This window comes from Dermochelys coriacea, chromosome 10 (genome assembly GCF_009764565.3).
Source record: "Dermochelys coriacea isolate rDerCor1 chromosome 10, rDerCor1.pri.v4, whole genome shotgun sequence".
In the NCBI taxonomy this organism is placed as follows: Eukaryota; Metazoa; Chordata; order Testudines; family Dermochelyidae; genus Dermochelys; species Dermochelys coriacea.
Genome location: NC_050077.1, coordinates 62,390,567 through 62,409,076, shown reverse-complemented (window position 1 = coordinate 62,409,076; position 18,510 = coordinate 62,390,567). Strand labels below are relative to the sequence as shown.

The 18,510-nt window shown below is 42.1% G+C and overlaps 1 long non-coding RNA gene across 1 annotated transcript; it reads right to left on the bottom strand.

Annotated features, from left to right (window-relative positions):
- Positions 1 to 12,456: 12,456 nt before the first annotated feature.
- On the bottom strand, positions 12,457 to 15,921 carry LOC122456059. The gene is made up of 2 exons (XR_006274687.1): positions 15,887 to 15,921; positions 12,457 to 12,745 (listed from the first exon to the last, which is right to left on the bottom strand). It is a non-coding gene; the product is annotated as an uncharacterized LOC122456059 (long non-coding RNA).
- Between the last annotated feature and the right edge of the window lie 2,589 nt (positions 15,922 to 18,510).

Sequence of the window (18,510 nt, the reverse complement as noted above, 5' to 3'; positions counted from 1 at the left end):
TCGTTGGAGTCTGTTTTTGAAGATAGCCACTCTCAGGTCTGTAATCGTGTGACTGGAGAGATTGAAGTGTTCTCCGACTGGTTTTTAAATGTTATAATTCTTGACGTTTGATTTGTGTCCATTTATTCTTTTACGTAGAGACTGTCCAGTTTGACCAATGTACATGGCAGAGGAGCATTGCTGGCACATGATGGCATATATCACATTGGCAGATGCGAAGGTGAGCGAGCCTCTGATAGTGTGGCTGATGTGATTAGGCCCTATGATGGTGGCCCCTGAATAGATATGTGGACAGAGTTGGCAATGGGCTTTGTTGCAAGGATAGGTTCCTGGGTTAATGGTTCTGTTGTGTGGTGTGTGGTTGCTGGTGAGTATTTGCTTCAGGTTGGGGGGCTGTCTGTAAGCAAGCACTGGCCTGTCTCCTAAGATCTGTGAGAGTGATGGGTCGTCCTTCAGGATAGGTTGTAGATCCTTGATGATGCGTTGGAGAGGTTTTAGTTGGGGGCTGAAAGTGATGGCTAGTGGCGTTCTGTTATTTTCTTTGTTGGGCCTGTCCTGTAGTAGGTGACTTCTGGGTACTCTTCTGGCTCTGTCAATCTGTTTCTTCACTTCTACAGGTGGGTATTGTAGTTGTAAGAATGCATGATAGAGATCTTGTAGGTGTTTGTCTCTGTCTGAGGGGTTGAAGCAAATGCGGTTATATCGTAGAGCTTGGCTGTAGACAATGGATCATGTGGTGTGATCTGGATGAAAGCTAGAGGCATGTAGGTAGGAATAGCGGTCAGTAGGGTGACCAATATAGGGTGATGTTTATGTGACCATCGCTTATTAGCACCGTAGTGTCCAGGAAGTGGATCTCTTGTGTGGACTGGTCCAGGCTGAGATTGATGGTGGGATGGAAATTGTTGAAATCATGGTGGAATTCCTCAAGGGCTTCTTTTCCATGGGTCCAGATGATGAAGATGTCATCGATGTAGCGCAAGTAGAGTAGGGGCATTAGGACGAGAGCTGAGGAAGCATTGTTCTAAGTCAGCCATAAAAATGTTGGCATATTGTGGGGCCATGCGGGTACCCATCGCAGTGCCACTGATTTGAAGGTATACATTGTCCCCAAATGTGAAATAGTTATGGGTCAGGACAAAGTCACAAAGTTCAGCCACCAGGTTAGCTGTGACAGTATCAGGGATACTGTTCCCGATGGCTTGTAGTCCATCTTTGTGTGGAATGTTGGTGTAGAGGGCTTCTACATCCATAGTGGCTAGGATGGAGTTTTTAGGAAGATCACCAATGGATTGTAGTTTCCTCACGAAGTCAGTGGTGTCTCGAAGATAGCTGGGAATGCTGGTAGCGTAGGGCCTGAGGAGGGAGTCTACATAGCCAGACAATCCTGCTGTCAGGGTGCCAATGCCTGAGATGATGGGGCGTCCAGGATTTCCAGGTTTATGGATCTTGGGTAGCAGATAGAATACCCAGGTCGGGGTTCCAGGGGTGTGTCTGTGTGGATTTGTTCTTGTGCTTTTTCAGAGAGTTTCTTGAGCAAATGCTGTAGTTTCTTTTGGTAACCCTCAGTGGGAACAGAGGGTAATGGCTTGTAGAAAGTGGTGTTGGAGAGCTGCCTAGTAGCCTCTTGTTCATATTCCGAACTATTCATGATGACAACAGCACCTCCTTTGTCAGCCTTTTTGAGTATGATGTCAGAGTTGTTTCTGAGGCTGTGGATGGCATTGTGTTCTGCATGGCTGAGGTTATGGGGCAAGTGATGCTGCTTTTCCACAATTTCAGCCCATGCATGTCGGCGGAAGCACTCTGTGTAGAAGTCCAGTCTGTTATTTCGACCTTCAGGAGGAGTCCATCCAGAATCCTTCTTTTTGTAGCGTTGGTAGGAAGGTCCCTGTGGGTTAATACGTTGGTTAGAGGTGCGTTGGAAATATTCCTTGAGTCGGAGACGTCGAAAATAGGATTCTAGGTCACCACAGAACTGTATCATGTTCGTGGGGGTGGAGGGACAAAAGGAGAGGCCCCGAGATAGGTCAGATTCTTCTGCTGGGCTAAGAGTGTAGTTGGACAGATTAACAATATTACTGGGTGGGTTAAGGGAACCACTGTTGTAGCCCCTTGTGGCATGTAGTAGTTTTGAGAGTTTAGTGTTCTTTTTCTTTTGTAGGGAAGCAAAGTATGTGTTGTAGATGGCTTGTCTAGTTTTTATAAAGTCCAGCCATGAGGAAGTTTGTGTGGAAGATTGGTTCTTTATGAGAGTATCCAGTTCTGAGAGCTCATTCTTAATTTTTCCCTGTTTGCTGTAGAGGATGCTGATCAGGTGGTTCCGCAGTTTCTTTGGGAGTGTGTGACACAAGCTGTCAGCATAGTCTTTGTGGTATGTAGATTGTAATGTATTTTTTACCTTCAGTCCTTTTGGTATGATGTCCATCTGTTTGCATTTGGAGAGGAAGATGTCTGTCTGTCTGTATCTGTATGAATTTTTTCATGAAGTTGATAGATTTCCACTCCATACGGCTAAATTCAGTGCCTTGCATAATAACAGGTTTCAGAGTAGCAGCCGTGTTCGTCTGTATTTGCAAAAAAGAAAGGGAGTACTTGTGGCACCTTAGAGACTAAAATTTATTTGAGCATAAGCTTTCATGAGCTACAGCTCACTTCATCGGATGCATTTGGTGGAAAATACAGGGGGGAGATTTATATACACACACAGAGAACATGAAACAATGAGTTTTATCATACACACTGTAAGGAGAATATCACTTAAGATGAGCTATTACCAACAGGAAGGGGGGGAGGGGGAAGGAGGAAAACCTTTTGTGGTGATGATCAAGGTGGGCCATTTCCAGCAGTTAACAAGAACGTCTGAGGAGCAGTGCAGGGTGGGTTGGGGGGAGAAATAACGTGGGGAAATAGTTTTAATTTATGTAATGACCCATCTACTCCCAGTCTCTATTCAAGCCTAAGTTAATTGTATCCAGTTTGCAAATTAATTCCAATTCAGCAGTCTCTCGTTAGAGTCTGTTTTTGAAGTTTTTTTGTTGAAGGATAGCCACTATCAGGTCTGTAATCGTGTGACCGGAGAGATTGAAGAGTTCTCCGACTGGTTTTTGAATATGATAATTCTTGACGTCTGATTTTTGTCCATTTATTCTTTTACGTAGAGACTGTCCAGTTTGACCAATGTACATGGCAGAGGGGCATTGCTGGCCCATGATGGCATATATCACATTGGTAGATGCGCAGGTGAATGAGCCTGTAATTAATTTGCAAACTGGATACAATTAACTTAGGCTTGAATAAAGACTGGGAGTGGATGGGTCATTACGTAAAGTAAAACTATTTCCCCACGTTATTTCTCCCCCCCCCAATGTTATTCAGACGTTCTTGTTAACTGCTGGAAATGGCCCACCTTGATTATCACCACAAAAGGTTTTCCTCCTTTCCCCCTCCTTCCTGCTAGTAATAGCTCATCTTGAGTGATACTCTCCTTACAGTGTGTATGATAAAACTCACTATTTCATGTTCTCTGTGTGTGTATATAAATCTCCCCACTGTATTTTCCACCGAATGCATCTGATGAAGTGAGCTGTAGCTCACGAAAGCTTATGCTCAAATAAATTTGTTAGTTTCTAAGGTGCCACAAGTACTCCTTTTCTTTTTTGACTATATAGTGGAGCCAGTGAAGCTGAAAGTACACAAAATGTTGCCAAATACAGAAAATAGCATACTGGAAAAATACATTTTTTATGTTTCAGTAATCTTAGGTGTTACTGTAACTATAATAAGTATAGGTTTCAGAGTAGCAGCCGTGTTAGTCTGTATTCGCAAAAAGAAAAGGAGTACTTGTGGCACCTTAGAGACTAACAAATTTATTAGAGCATAAGCTTTCGTGAGCTACAGCTCACTTCATCGGATGCATTTGGTGGAAAAAACAGAGGAGAGATTTATATACACACACACAGAGAACATGAAACAATGGGTTTATCATACACACTGTAAGGAGAGTGATCACTTAAGATAAGCCATCACCCACAGCAGGGGGGGGGAAAGGAGGAAAACCTCCATGGTGACAAGCAGGTAGGCTAATTCCAGCAGTTAACAAGAATATCAGAGGAACAGTGGGGGGTGGGGTGTGGGGGGAGAAATACCATGGGGAAATAGAAAAGGAGTACCGGTGGCACCTTAGAGACTAACAAATTTATTAGAGCATAAGCTTTCGTGAGCTACAGCTCACTTCATCGGATGATAGTTTTACTTTGTGTAATGACTCATCCATTCCCAGTCTCTATTCAAGCCTAAGTTAATTGTATCCGGTTTGCAAATTAATTCCAATTCAGCAGTCTCTCGTTGGAGTCTGTTTTTGAAGCTTTTTTGTTGAAGTATAGCCACTCTTAGGTCTGTGATCGAGTGACCAGAGAGAGTGAAGTGTTCTCCAACTGGTTTTTGAATGTTATAATTCTTGACGTCTGATTTGTGTCCATTCATTCTTTTACGTAGAGACTGTCCAGTTTGGCCAATGTACATGGCAGAGGGGCATTGCTGGCACATGATGGCATATATCACATTGGTAGATGCGCAGGTGAACGAGCCTCTGATAGTGTGGCTGATGTGATTAGGCCCTATGATGGTATCCCCTGAATAGATATGTGGACAGAGTTGGCAACGGGCTTTGTTGCAAGGATAGGTTCCTGGGTTAGTGGTTCTGTTGTGTGGTGTGTGGTTGCTGGTGAGTATTTGCTTCAGATTGGGGGGCTGTCTGTAAGCAAGGACTGGTCTGTCTCCCAAGATCTGAGAGAGCGATGGCTCGTCCTTCAGGATAGGTTGTAGATCCTTGATGATGCGTTGGAGAGGTTTTAGTTGGGGGCTGAAGGTGATGGCTAGTGGCGTTCTGTTGTTTTCTTTGTGGGCCTGTCCTGTAGTAGGTGACTTCTGGGTACTCTTCTGGCTCTGTCAATCTGTTTCTTCACTTCAGCAGGTGGGTATTGTAGTTGTAGGAATGCATGATAGAGATCTTGTAGGTGTTTGTCTCTGTCTGAGGGGTTGGAGCAAATGCGGTTATATCGTAGCGCTTGGCTGTAGACAATGGATCGAGTGGTATGATCTGGATGAAAGCTAGAGGCATGTAGGTAGGAATAGCGGTCAGTAGGTTTCCGATATAGGGTGGTGTTTATGTGACCATCGCTTATTAGCACCGTAGTGTCCAGGAAGTGGATCTCTTGTGTGGACTGGTCCAGGCTGAGGTTGATGGTGGGATAGAAATTGTTGAAATCATGGTGGAATTCCTCAAGAGCTTCTTTTCCATGGGTCCAGATGATGAAGATGTCATCAATGTAGCGCAAGTAGAGTAGGGGCATTAGGGGACGAGAGCTGAGGAAGCGTTGTTCTAAATCAGCCATAAAAATGTTGGCATACTGTGGGGCCATGCGGGTACCCATCGCAGTGCCGCTGATTTGAAGGTATACATTGTCACCAAATGTGAAATAGTTATGGGTCAGGACAAAGTCACAAAGTTCTGCCACCAGGTTAGCCGTGACAGTATCGGGGATACTGTTCCTGACGGCTTGTAGTCCATCTTTGTGTGGAATGTTGGTGTAGAGGGCTAATCACATCAGCCACACTATCAGAGGCTCGTTCACCTGCGCATCTACCAATGTGATATATGCCATCATGTGCCAGCAATGCCCCTCTGCCATGTACATTGGCCAAACTGGACAGTCTCTACGTAAAAGAATGAATGGACACAAATCAGACGTCAAGAATTATAACATTCAAAAACCCGTTGGAGAACACTTCAATCTCTCTGGTCACTCGATCACAGACCTAAGAGTGGCTATACTTCAACAAAAAAGCTTCAAAAACAGACTCCAACGAGAGACTGCTGAATTGGAATTAATTTGCAAACTGGATACAATTAACTTAGGCTTGAATAGAGACTAGGAATGGATGAGTCATTACACAAAGTAAAACTATCATCCGATGAAGTGAGCTGTAGCTCACGAAAGCTTATGCTCTAATAAATTTGTTAGTCTCTAAGGTGCCACCGGTACTCCTTTTCTATTTCCCCATGGTATTTCTCCCCCCCACCCCACCCCTCACTGTTCCTCTGATATTCTTGTTAATGCTGGAATTAGCCTACCTGCTTGTCACCATGGAAGGTTTTCCTCCTTTCCCCCCCCTGCTGTGGGTGATGGCTTATCTTAAGTGATCACTCTCCTTACAGTGTGTATGATAAACCCATTGTTTCATGTTCTCTGTGTGTGTGTATATAAATCTCTCCTCTGTTTTTTCCACCAAATGCATCCGATGAAGTGAGCTGTAGCTCACGAAAGCTTATGCTCTAATAAATTTGTTAGTCTCTAAGGTGCCACAAGTACTCCTTATAATAAGTATAGTGTCCTTTTAAATTCTGAAGAAACTAACTTAGTCCTTAAAGAAGTGCTGATGTAATCTGCTATTGGGTACCAGTTTAGTCCTACCCTTGATTAAACCAATCCTTATCTGTTTTTTTTTTACCTCTTTAGGCAATAGGGCAGCAACAGAACTTGCTATGCATGGGAGAGGATGGATAGCATTCAACCCAGAAGCTCAGTGTAAAAGAAATACTTTCAAGAATTGCAACTGAATGTATGATCCAAAGCTCACTGAAGTCAGTGGAAAGACTTCCATTGACTACAATGGGTTTTGGATCAGGCCCAGAGTCTTCGGTCAGTTCCACAGGCAATTATATTGATAGTTCATGTTTCTCCTTCTGTCACATGGCTAGATTGCTCTGGGGTTGGGTGGGTTACCTCTCCTGGAAGCCATTTCCTTCGACTGAATTTTGATTGTGAGGAATAGGTTATTGTCATATGTTTGAAAAAGAGGCTTTGCACAAATCCTTCGGAGATCAATATGCCAGGCTCATTTTATAGTTGAAATAAAAAGCATCGGCTCCAACTGGCCACATATGACTTTGATGTAAATCTATTTGTGCATACCTGTCCCCTATTAATCAGAATCCAGGAGAAAACTTGTGTCAGCCTTTCTATTGAAAACACTCTATCCTTAGGGGTTAAGAGTCTTTTTTCACACACACAAAATCTTCAGATCTGCAGAGATCACGAATGACTTTAAAATCCTGAACCTGATCCCAAACTGTTTAAAATAATGTTTTAGGCCTGGCATTGCAGAAAAGTTATTGCCATAAAAGCAGGGGATGTGGATGGCAGCCAGTGCAATAAAAGCAACCTAAAAACAATAGAAAGTTGATATTTGCCATGTATTTGTTATCTTGGCCTTGCGTGAGCATGCATAAGATCAAGCACAGCAATCAGGATTAATTGTGTTTGTACCTACAGTCCTAAATACAGAAACAAGGGAATGATTAGAAACAAGTGTAGTAAGGTGGAAGAGAAGAAGCGGAGCTCAGAATCTAAGTTGCCCTCCTGCAACTTGATTTGCTATCTACACAAATGGGGAAATTATCCCTTCAATTGACAGCAGTTTTATTTGATGTTTGAAAGGATAAAACAGTTTCCCAAAAATTCTTCCACAAAGTGAACAATGGGGAACACCTTATTGCTGTGAAGACTGAGAGGAGATTGTTTTAAAGGACGGTGACCCTGGGCTTCTTTGTTGTGTTAGCAGAGCCTTTCTGGGGATTTAGCATGGATTGATTTGCAGTTTATTCTGCAGCCATTGTTTGTAAGGTGCTTTGCAAGCTCATGTACTCAACCTTAATTGTTCTAAATTAAACTATGGGGACCAGACAGCACACATTTCAATCAAATTTACAAAATATTGCCCCACATTCCATTGGGATAGCTAATCTCTTGTGATGCGTGCAGTGTTTGCGTACATGAAGGAGCAGGGAGGAAGCATACTTAGGAAGACATTTTCCTATAATTTAAATTTACCCTTTTACATTTGTTCATAAAGGTAAAAACAAACAAGGACAGAGATCCAGGCAAAGCTAAACAAGTGAAGTCATTATGAAGATGTCTATACAGTGGTATTTTTCTTATACTGTTTAAGCAGTTGCTTGTGTATGGTTGGAGCACAGTGTGTACAGAACATACAGTCCAGAAAAATGGTCATGACAGCGGGGAGAGAATTTTGATGCTGAATCGAGTCACATTGACTCTGGCAGTGACATACCAAGCAATAAAAGTTTAGGTGGACTAGCATATAAGGGAGCAATGTAGTCTGTATTGATTTGTGTGATTCTGGGAGAAAGAAGCAAATATCAGTAGGGCTGTAGACCTTCTAAGCCAATATGTCTTTGGACTATGGTGAAAAAGCCCTTGTAACATTTGCATAAAAATGCCTTGCTTATCCTGCGCTAGGTCTAAAATGGGCTCATGGTAAACTGGGAGCCAACAGAAACTTTGATGCTCTTTGGAAGAGCTACCTTGGCAGTAGCAATCTCTACAAAAATGGTGCAGACATGCATTATATACAAAAATGTAGTGTGCAAGAAGATGATTTTGGGAGGACAAGATGCAACATAAGAGCTCCATGATGGAACAAAAGCAAGCAAGCATTCTTGAGAGTGGCAAAAAGATGATAGCCTGAAACCACAGCTGTGCTGGAAACAGTGCTCAGTAAATCCCCAAAGATTCAAAGATCTGGTTCACTTTGCCTGCCTGTGTATCAAACTTTGTGAATCTCTCGCCATGATTTAGGATCCAGAAGCAGAAGAGCTGAAGCACTGATAGAAAGATTCTTTTTTTGTTTTGTTTTTTTTTTATTGTCCACCTGATTAGAAATAAAAAAAAAATTTTGCATGAGATTCCCAAGTGAAATATTCAGGCTAAAGGTATTTGCTTAGTTCAGGTAAGCATCTGAATTTGAGGGTTGTTTTTTTGTTGTTTTTTTTTTTTTTTTAAATCCAGATCATTTGAACTTTGGACCAAATCCTAGGGTGAAGCTAACCTGTACCGGTGGCCTTTGAACTCTCCTACTGAAGATCAGCCTCCTTGGGCTGTATTGGAGCTGTCTCAGGGTTTGCTGTAACTTAAATCAGGCTGCAATGACCACAGAAAAAGACGACTAAAGATGCAGCTGAAGACTGTCATGGCAGAGGAATAACCTGGCTGTTCCCATTTCCTCCAGCTGTGCTCCCTTTCCCTTGCCTCACCAGCAGCAAAGAGGGTGAATGCTTTCAAAGCCCCCACATGGGTTCTGCACCAAAGGATCTCACTTACAATGGGATGACCTTCGCTGGGGTAGATTAAACCGGTTTTAAGGCCATATGATGCTGGTGGTGCCTTGCAAAATGGGTACACCACGATAGTAAATGGTAACTTCTCTCTCCTCTCACTGGAATGCAGCACTAACCAATCAGAGATGGGGGGCTTAAACCTCCTCATCACTTGTATCAGGACTACAGAGGGAAAGACCCAAGTTTACATGTCCCATAGCCACACTGGATGGGCTTTCTCCCAATGTGTTTACTAGCTGACTTATTTTACTTTGTCTTTTGTTGGTTCCACTGCTCTTTGCACCACTCGTGTCCTTCTTGTGGTGAAGGACCGTGGAGTCCCAGGAGAAGGAACCAGGGCAGAGGAAATGAGATGGTTCAGCAGATTTGGGAGGGGAGGAGCCATCATGAACAGCACAGCCATCAAAAGGCAACCCCAGAAAAAAGGAACCGTGGCTAATCTCCCCCTCCCCTACAAGGCATTAGGGTAGCCAGTTGGGAGAGAAAAGGTCTATCCCCACCCTAAAGGAAAGAAGGCAGGACAACATATAAGAATTGTTTGAAGGCTGGAGATAAAGGGGACTTCTGGGAGTGAAGCACTATGGTTGGGATGAAAATGGCAGTGAGGGAGGTGGACAAGTCTTGGAGTTTGGGGAGGAGGTCAGGTATTGTGTAGGTAGAGTCAACCTTGGAAGGGGATCAGGATTTGATGTGGGATCCAAAATAGAAGAGTGATGAATTGCGGGTTGGGGACTGGGACAGGAGTTTAAACCTTTTCTCTGCCCCCATTTAAAATCAGGACCTTTTCTTACATTTCTAGTGTAGAGAAATAAGAATCAGCTAAACAGAAGCTCCACAAACTCTAGAAAGTTACAAATGATGTGTCAGTTTTCTTTCTTCTGCAGGTTTTACTATTTAGGCAAAGTATTTACCTCTATTTATTGATCACACCTGTGCTTCCATGAAGAGTCCGAAATAAACACTCTCAGACTCAATTTAGCATAACTGTTTGGATTAGTTAATTTTAGTCAGTGTTTGCTGGGAGGAAGATCCACCAACATCCCATGTTGGACAGACATTAAGATCAGTATGAACGCTGACAGCCTTATTCTCTAAAGGGAAAGATAAAAGTATTCATATGAACAGAAATGAGAAAGGTCAAGACTCAAAATCCAGCAGACAAGTCTCCAAACAACAGATTGTCTCATGAGGTCGCAACTCATGTAAGCCAAATACTTACTATATACATGCTGACAGATGCACAGAAGGGAGCAGATTACTTTATTATCAAAGAACAACATTGACTGTAATTTTACAGAAAACATTAAAATAGGTTTAGACTAGTTATGAAAAAAATTTAAAATGTTCAGATGAACTAATGAATGGTCCCAACCCCAATACATCATTTTAATTTGGCTATCAAGCTCCTGACTGGATATCTAGGTGTTTATATCTGAGCACCTCCCAGTCATTAATGGGTTTATTAGCACAAATACACTATCTTTCCCATTTTACAGATTGGGAATTGAAGCACAGAGATTAAGGTCAGATTAAAAGAAACAAACAGGGGCCTCAAGGTAGATTTTGAAGTCCATACTTAAAGCTTGCCTGATTTTCAAAGTGCTGAGCATCCAGCAGCTCCCTTTCAAGAAGTGGGTGGCACAGCCAAGATTTTGAACCCAGATCTACCCAGTCCCAGTCTAATGCCTTTATCACAAGACCATCCTTTCCTCTTATTGGTTAAGTGCCGATGTTGTACAAGATGCAAAGAAAGACAGTCTCTGCCCCAAGGCAATGGGCCTTGTGCTAGGTAATAACAGCGCTTGGTGCTGCCATTGCAGTTAAATATATGCTAATTAGATAATTGTATCCTCATGTTTAGATGATATATGAGACACTACTCACGTGGGAAGGTGGAATGGGGCTGGACAGGTTCGAAGAGGATCATTTTAGAGGGTTTGAAGACAGCAGCCTTTAAAACAAAAAAAAAAAACAACAGTATCTGATACATAACACTGAAAGGGTGCAGTGCAGCAACTATTCTGAACTGGGACTTTACCATGAGACCCTTCAATAGATACTAGGTTAAATTTTGTTTACATTGTCTAAGGAGGTTTATTTAGATGAGTGTGAGAGTACAGATTACTGTACTGAATCAGGCCCAGAATGACAGTTGACCACAGTTAATCAAATGTGATGGCTATTGGTGTCTTACATGGAATAAGTTTGATGGGTCTCAGTCCATTTTAAATAAGAAAAATAGAAACTAACATCACACAGCTGGAACCTTTGTTGGCAGTCTCAGCATAGAGCAAATGTATTTATAGGCATGGAGACAATGTTAGTCTTAGGGTATGTTTACATTGCAAATAGACACCCATGGCTGGTCTGTGCCAGCTGACTTGGGTGAAGGGGCTTGGACTAAGGAGCTGTTTAATTGCAGTGTAGATATTTGGGCAAAGGCTGGAACCTGGGCTGTACAACCCTTCAAGATGGGAAGGGCCCAGAACTTGGATAGCAGCCCAAACCTGCATCTCTATAGTGCCCTGCGAGCGCGACTCAACTGACATGGACCAGCCACGGGTTTTTAATTGAAGTGTAGACATACCCTTACAGACAGTGAATGCTAGTCTGGTTTGAGGCACATGGGCGATCCAATGTGGGATGCTTTCACTTGCTCTTGGCCTTCCCAGCATTAGGCAATACTTGAACCTGTGACCTCATTTTTGAAAACGCTAGTGTGCGTAACTGATAAATAAAGGTACAGCAGCCACTCCTGGCTTGGCTGGGTTCTCTGGTAAAATAGCGTAGGCATTTAGGGGGAAAAAAGACCAGTGGTTTCTGGGCATTCAATCCTAGCTTTCCATTTGAGCTGCTAAAAATGGATTTAACAATATTTCTAAGGAGCATTCTTCTAGTGCAAGCTGCTAGTCACATCCAAACAATACTGAAAAAAGTGAATACAAGATTTCCCCATTACAGAGCCTCATTCCTTCCTCTACTCTCCTGCCCCCGTATGCAGTCACCATAGCAGAAAGAAAAATTTTTGTGGGAGAACAAAATATTCCAGCAGCCACAATTCCTAAAGTCAAGTTTATTTGTACAGCAAAAAAATCAAAACAACCTTTTATTTGTCACCATGGGAGAAGAAATAGGATTCCCGTCTTCTTGCTTTGTAATGTCCTCTCCTTCAGATGCGCATTTTTGTCCAGTTGTCTGTTAGGTTACTGAAAGCTGGGTGGTTTCTTTCTTTTCTTTTTTAAAAGAAAAAAACAAAAAACCTCACTGTCCTTGACTTGACCTCTTGCTCATGTAACATCTTAGTTTTTAAATGGTCATTCCCTATCACCATTTCTTTTGGGGAAACATGTTTCTAAGCCTAAGCATACTAGATTATAGCAGATTTTTTTTTTTTTAGTTTACAGTGTAGCGTGTTTCCCCTGTGATAGCTTCTCCTCCGGAAAGCTATTCTTTCATGCAGCCATAGCACCAGCATTGATCAGTGGAAAAGTTCAAGGCAGCAACTCATCAAGCACAGCTTCAATACTAGATTCCAGACAAGGTCTGCAATAAATAAGACCAGTAACAAAGCATCATATTTCCTCCCTACACAGAAAACCAACAGTGACACAGCTCTAAATTTCAGGAGTATAGGGACAATTTCTTCTCTGCACTACAGCAAGATGAAAGCTGGATGTATTTTCCCTTTTCATACAAAATCTTTAGATAATTGTGAAGTTTAGAGATCCTAGCCTTTGAAGTGCAGTAGCATATAATTTTAAATGCACAGGTATTTACTGTATGAGATTTTTCAGGGTCTCCACTAGCTAATACTTTGGTTGTCCAAATAGGATAAACATCATGGTGTTATTGAATAGGAGTGCTTAGAATATATTATTTTGACTCCCAGTGTTACTGCTTAAAAAAGAAAAAATGGATCCAGGATTTCAATGTTAGTCAACAAAAAAGAACAGTCTATTGCTGTAAGCAGATAGGAGAAAAAAAATCTCAAATAGCAGCACGATAAAAAATATACACCCTATGAGGCCCTCACAGATTATTGCTATTGATTTCTTTCCCGGAGACGTGGAAATGTTACCAGATGGGGTGTTAGGCAGTATGTGTGTGGGTGCAAATGCAGTTTATTGCTTTCTGTCTAGAAACCACTGAAAACCTTCACAATTCTGTTTGGCTGTGTCACATAAAAAGGTAAATTTTTTGACCTACAGAAAGCTACATGACATACCATAGCAAGTTGGTCTTTAAGGAAAATAAGAACAAGAGAATTAGAAAAAGAAAAAAAATTGTTAGGGACAATAAAATGCTTCATATGCATTCTAATCATTTGTCCTCTTGGCCTCATCCTTGTGCTACTTTCATTTACATTTATTTGACAGACTAAATATATTTATTTCATAAGTTTTCTTTCCTGCCTTTGCTTTGAAGAGTGGACTAGTCTGGCTTGTATTTTCTGCTCATAGAAGTGCTAATAAGATTTGTTGTAGGTTTCTAAAAGTCAGGTATGAGAGCTGGAGTATAATGCAAACTGTGTCTGGCCCCCTTGGGGATGCACCCATTAAAAAAAAGTCTGACCTTCTGTCACTTTCTTCCTCCTCCCTTTTAATGATTCCTTCTATATCCTTTTGAGAAGATCTTTACAGCCTTTTGACCCCTGTTAGAACAAGAAGACTTAAACAGCTAAAAGTACTCTCAATATCAGTGGTTGCCAACAAGAACTCAGGAGACTTTTTAGGAAATGCCAAAAGACAATAAGCTACGTTTTTAATGCATTTAGAGGCAGGTCCAAATTCAATAGGATATTCCTCCTTAGGTTGTTTTATACCAGTGCCTATTAGTTTCATGGACACTGTCTATTGGAGGAACAATCCCCACACACAGTAAAACTTCTGTGTTGGAGGCAGTCCTACACTTAATGGCAACACAATGTTTCGTACGAGTACTCTATATTGTTACTTGTTATTTAGAAAAGAGCAATAGAATGTTATACGTCAGAAGAATAGTTTGGCTCTGGCTCTTTGTAGGCAATATTATCCAGACCTGTCATTTTTTAATTGATATGTAACTTCTCTTTACTCTGTAAACTTTAATCTCACCCTGAGGTCAAGCTCATGTAGTTGATGTCTGATGAGAACAAATGTAGCTGAACCAGGCTATGCCAAGCAATACGGTCCTTCCCTGTCTTTCCTTGACTATTTTTCAGGTTATGGGGCACAACCTGGCAATTTGTAACAAAGCAGATCAGAGCTCACAGCTGGCTAACAGCTTGTTATTGAACTGGGACATCAGAATGAACATCTTGTGAGAGGAAGTTTATATGAAATAGCTAGAGCAGAGTAGTTAGAGTAGAAACCAAGGGATTAAAGTGCCTCCACAAACAATCATTTAAGGGGGCTAACAATTACCATAGCTACTAAAATGTAAAGGAGCCATTTCTTTATGGTATTTTCAATATTTTAGATACTTCAGGTTTGTTTATGGGAAGGGTTGTGTGTTTCTCTCAAGCATATTTATTCAGTTCAAGTAGAAAATTTCATTTAAGAAGTGAAGTTGCTTAAGTGGCAGGTACTGACATAGGATGGGATTTTCAGAAGTGCCAAAGTGATTTAGGAGCACAAGATCAATTGAAAGTCAATAGGACTTGTGCTTTGACCAATTAAGCAGTTCATCTCAAACGGTAAGATATCTAGTGACTTTTACATTTAGGGAAGATTTGAGTGGTGAAGTAATTTAGGAAACAGCACTAGTAGGTAGAGGCAATCCTGACCCAAATCCTCCAATGTGAATGACCCTGAGCTTTGGGAAAGTTTTGCTCTTCCTCCTGACTTAAATTGCCCAGCTGACCCATCTCTCTAGGGGGTTGTACCAAAACATCCACAGGCTTTGAGGAAGCTCAGATCCAGATTGACGCTTTCTACTCTAAAGATCTAGCTATCTTGAGGAAATTAGATGGCTAGACAGAGATCTCTGGTTTAAAGATTTGAAGCAAGGATAATTAACACAAATTGCCCACTATGTCTTGCTACCTCTCAGGTCCCTGTTAACATTTGATGTTTTTGCAATAGATATTTACTAACTTTGATATCTGATACAATTTGCTGCTAAAGTGGTTTAAAGGATTTTGCCTTGGTGCTGTTAGTTGTGCCTGTGTATTGCAATGGATAATTCAGTCCCCTTTGTCATGACTTCTGAGATAAAGAAACTCATTTTAAGCAGTATTAGTAGCTATAGCAGTGCGAGACTCACCCCATGGCACCTCCTGCTGGTCTCTCAGGGAATTAGCTCTTCCAGCCTCTGCAGGCCCATGTCTCACTTGCCACTGGCCCCATTTCCCTCCCAGACCCTGGTGCCCATTTTCCTGGGGGTGCTGCCCCCTGGCAGTGCCCCACAGTCTCTGGGTCTCCCCTCCCCAGGGAACCCCCACTCACTATCCCCACCTCACCTGGACAGTCTTTGGCAACTGTCCAGTCACCATCCAGCCCCATTCACTGGGGCAGACTGTAGCATATAAGCCAATCTTCCCAGGCAAGGGGGGTTTGGACCTGCTGCCTCTGCCTACCCATGGGCTGCCCCCTGCAATTCCAGTACCCTTTTTGGCCTTCCACTGGGCCTGAAGCCTAGGGGTTTTCCAGGCCAGAGCTCCCCAGCTCCTCTGGCCTTCCCCCAGCCCTGCTCTACTCCAGGTACCTTCTCAAGCTCCCTAGCAACCAGGCCCATCTCCCTCCACAGCTAGAAGAGACTCTCTGTGCCTGGCTCACTGCCCTCTTATAAGGGCCAGCTGAGCCCTGATTGGGGCGTGGCCACAGCTGAGCCTGCTTTCCCCAATCAGCCTGGGAACTGCTTGCTCCTAGCCACAGCTGTCTCCTGGGCTGTTTTAAGCCCTTTAAGGCCGGAGCAGGTGACCACCCCCTACAGTAGTATTGAAAAAAATACCTACATACAGAACAATTGGCTAAGGGTTTATTTGAGTGAATACAGTATGGAGAAAGAACTGTCAAGGGTGGCCTTATTGGGTCATATATAGACCAGTAGTTTTATAAAGGATGAAACTACTCTTCATGGTAGAAATTCCAAAGACAGTACTAAGGAGACCTCTAAGATTAATAATGTTGAAGCCGTGTGACATGATCATGAATATATTAGGGCCGGTACCCCACATAAGTATTCCTGCAAACACTTAAAACATATAATTTTACTCCTGTAAGCAAAGTTACACTTGTGCTTGTGTGTTTGCAGGATCATTACATAGTGTGGAGTTCCAGTGGCTGTCTAGGTAAGAATGAAATGTGGAGTCTGACATTTCCCATATGAAAAAGCCCTTGTTTTAAGAACATGCATATAGCAGAACATAACTGCACTTCCGTTGCATAGTGAAAGCTGGAATGGTTTCACAAGCATTTCAGACATTGCTGGGTGAAACTATCTATTCTCACTTTACAAGCATAAGCAAGTAAATATTTTATAGGAGGAATATTTCCCCACAATACATTTGCAAATTTGGCCAAGGACAATAATTTTACCATTTTCAGCCAAGAATCCAGCATTCACAGAAAAATGGTAGCAATTTACCTGCTATGGGCCTAAGCCCAATAAGTTTAGTAGGTTCCAACCTGAAGAAAAATAAAACCACCTCTCCTTTGGCCTACTGGCATCCTGGGGTCTTACTTGTCCTTTCAGAAGCTCCAGTGTCCTGGGGAGACTAATCGTGTACTTCCCAGAATCCTTTTGGCTGGTGGCCTGCCAAGAAGTCCATTGGACTATAACTCCCAGCTGCCATTTCAGAAACATTTATTTTTTTGACAGTGTTTGTTTCAGTCTGGGATTATGGCATTTGGAAAGACCAGTTATGCATCAAGTGCAGAGGCTTCAGAAGGAGATCATCATATTTATTTGTAGATTTATTAGATTGATAGAAAGCCGTCCCCTCTCTCCCCTCAAATATTCTCCAGGTGTAACTCCATTGCACTCAGTGCACTTACTCCAGTTAAACACTAAGACCCTGATCCTGCAAAGCGCGTGAGTAGTTTATTTCAATCAGACTACTTGTGCTTAAAGCTAAGCACATGCTTAGGTGTTTACGGGACTGGGCCCCAAAACTGTAAATATTCACATGAAATCAAGACCTAATGGATCTTTACACCATGCTCTACGAGTCCCATCAGCTCCTAAAGTTTTAGGTTGTGTAAGGTTTTCATGAAATAATAAGTAAGTAAAGCCAGCACAACAGTCAAAAGGAAAATCTAACAGACTGGCCGGACACATCTAATGAATGAAGAAATGGAAATGTGTAGAGTTTATGTAGGTATATCAGTGGTCAGAAATTAATACTACTTTAGGTGTGTTTTAAAGCAGTGGTTCTCAAAGACGGTCTGCTGCTTGTTCAGGGAAAGCTCTGCCGGGCCAGACCAGTTTGTTTACCTGCCGTGTCCGCAGGTTCGGCCGATCGCGGCTCCCATTGGCCTAGAACAGCGAACCGCAGCCAGTGGGAGCCGTGATTGGCCAAATCTGCGGATGTGGGAGGTAAACAAACCGGCTTTTGCTGAACAAGTGGCGGACCAGCTTTGAGAACCACTGTTTTAAAGCATTGAAATAAAAAAAAAATAAAGAACCTAATATATTCTGACAATTTATTTTTGTTAAAGGCATTTAATTAAATGAAAAAACACCTCATTTAAGTTCTTACAAAACACATAACTCTAATATATTAAATAGAATAGTTCTTGCTGTTAGCACAGAGCCAGTATAAGCAGCTAATACATTGAAACAGCAATCGCTAGGTAATGAAATCCAGCCTTAGAAGGGGTCATTTTAGAGTTCTGCAATAACCAATGAAAATTGCATGCAAACATTATGATCATTTGTTATCATTATAAATTGTGATAATGTCATGGCTGACGTACAAAGATGATGACCTGAAAGGCCATGACATTATGACATTACATTTTATCAATAATGAAAAATAAATTGCTTCTTTTGCATGATTGTACCATAGGTGAAAGTGGAGCCCAGAAAGACTTCTAGGTTGCGCAGTTCACTAGTGCCTGAAAGGAAAACAGAAATAAATAAGGAAGTAACATTGTGTGAAATTTTACAGGCTCATCACCATCATGCTAGCAAATAGGGTCCTGCAGGCAGCGGGGTCTGTGCACATAGAAGAAATTAATTTATTTAATTTGTATACAAAAACAGAGTCCTCTATGCCTGAGCCTCTGGTATATTTACATCTATAAAAAAAGTGAAGGCACATTTTGGGCCTAAGGCCTTCCCCTTTGTTGGGGGCAGAGTGGAGTTGCACAGAGGGGAGTATCAGG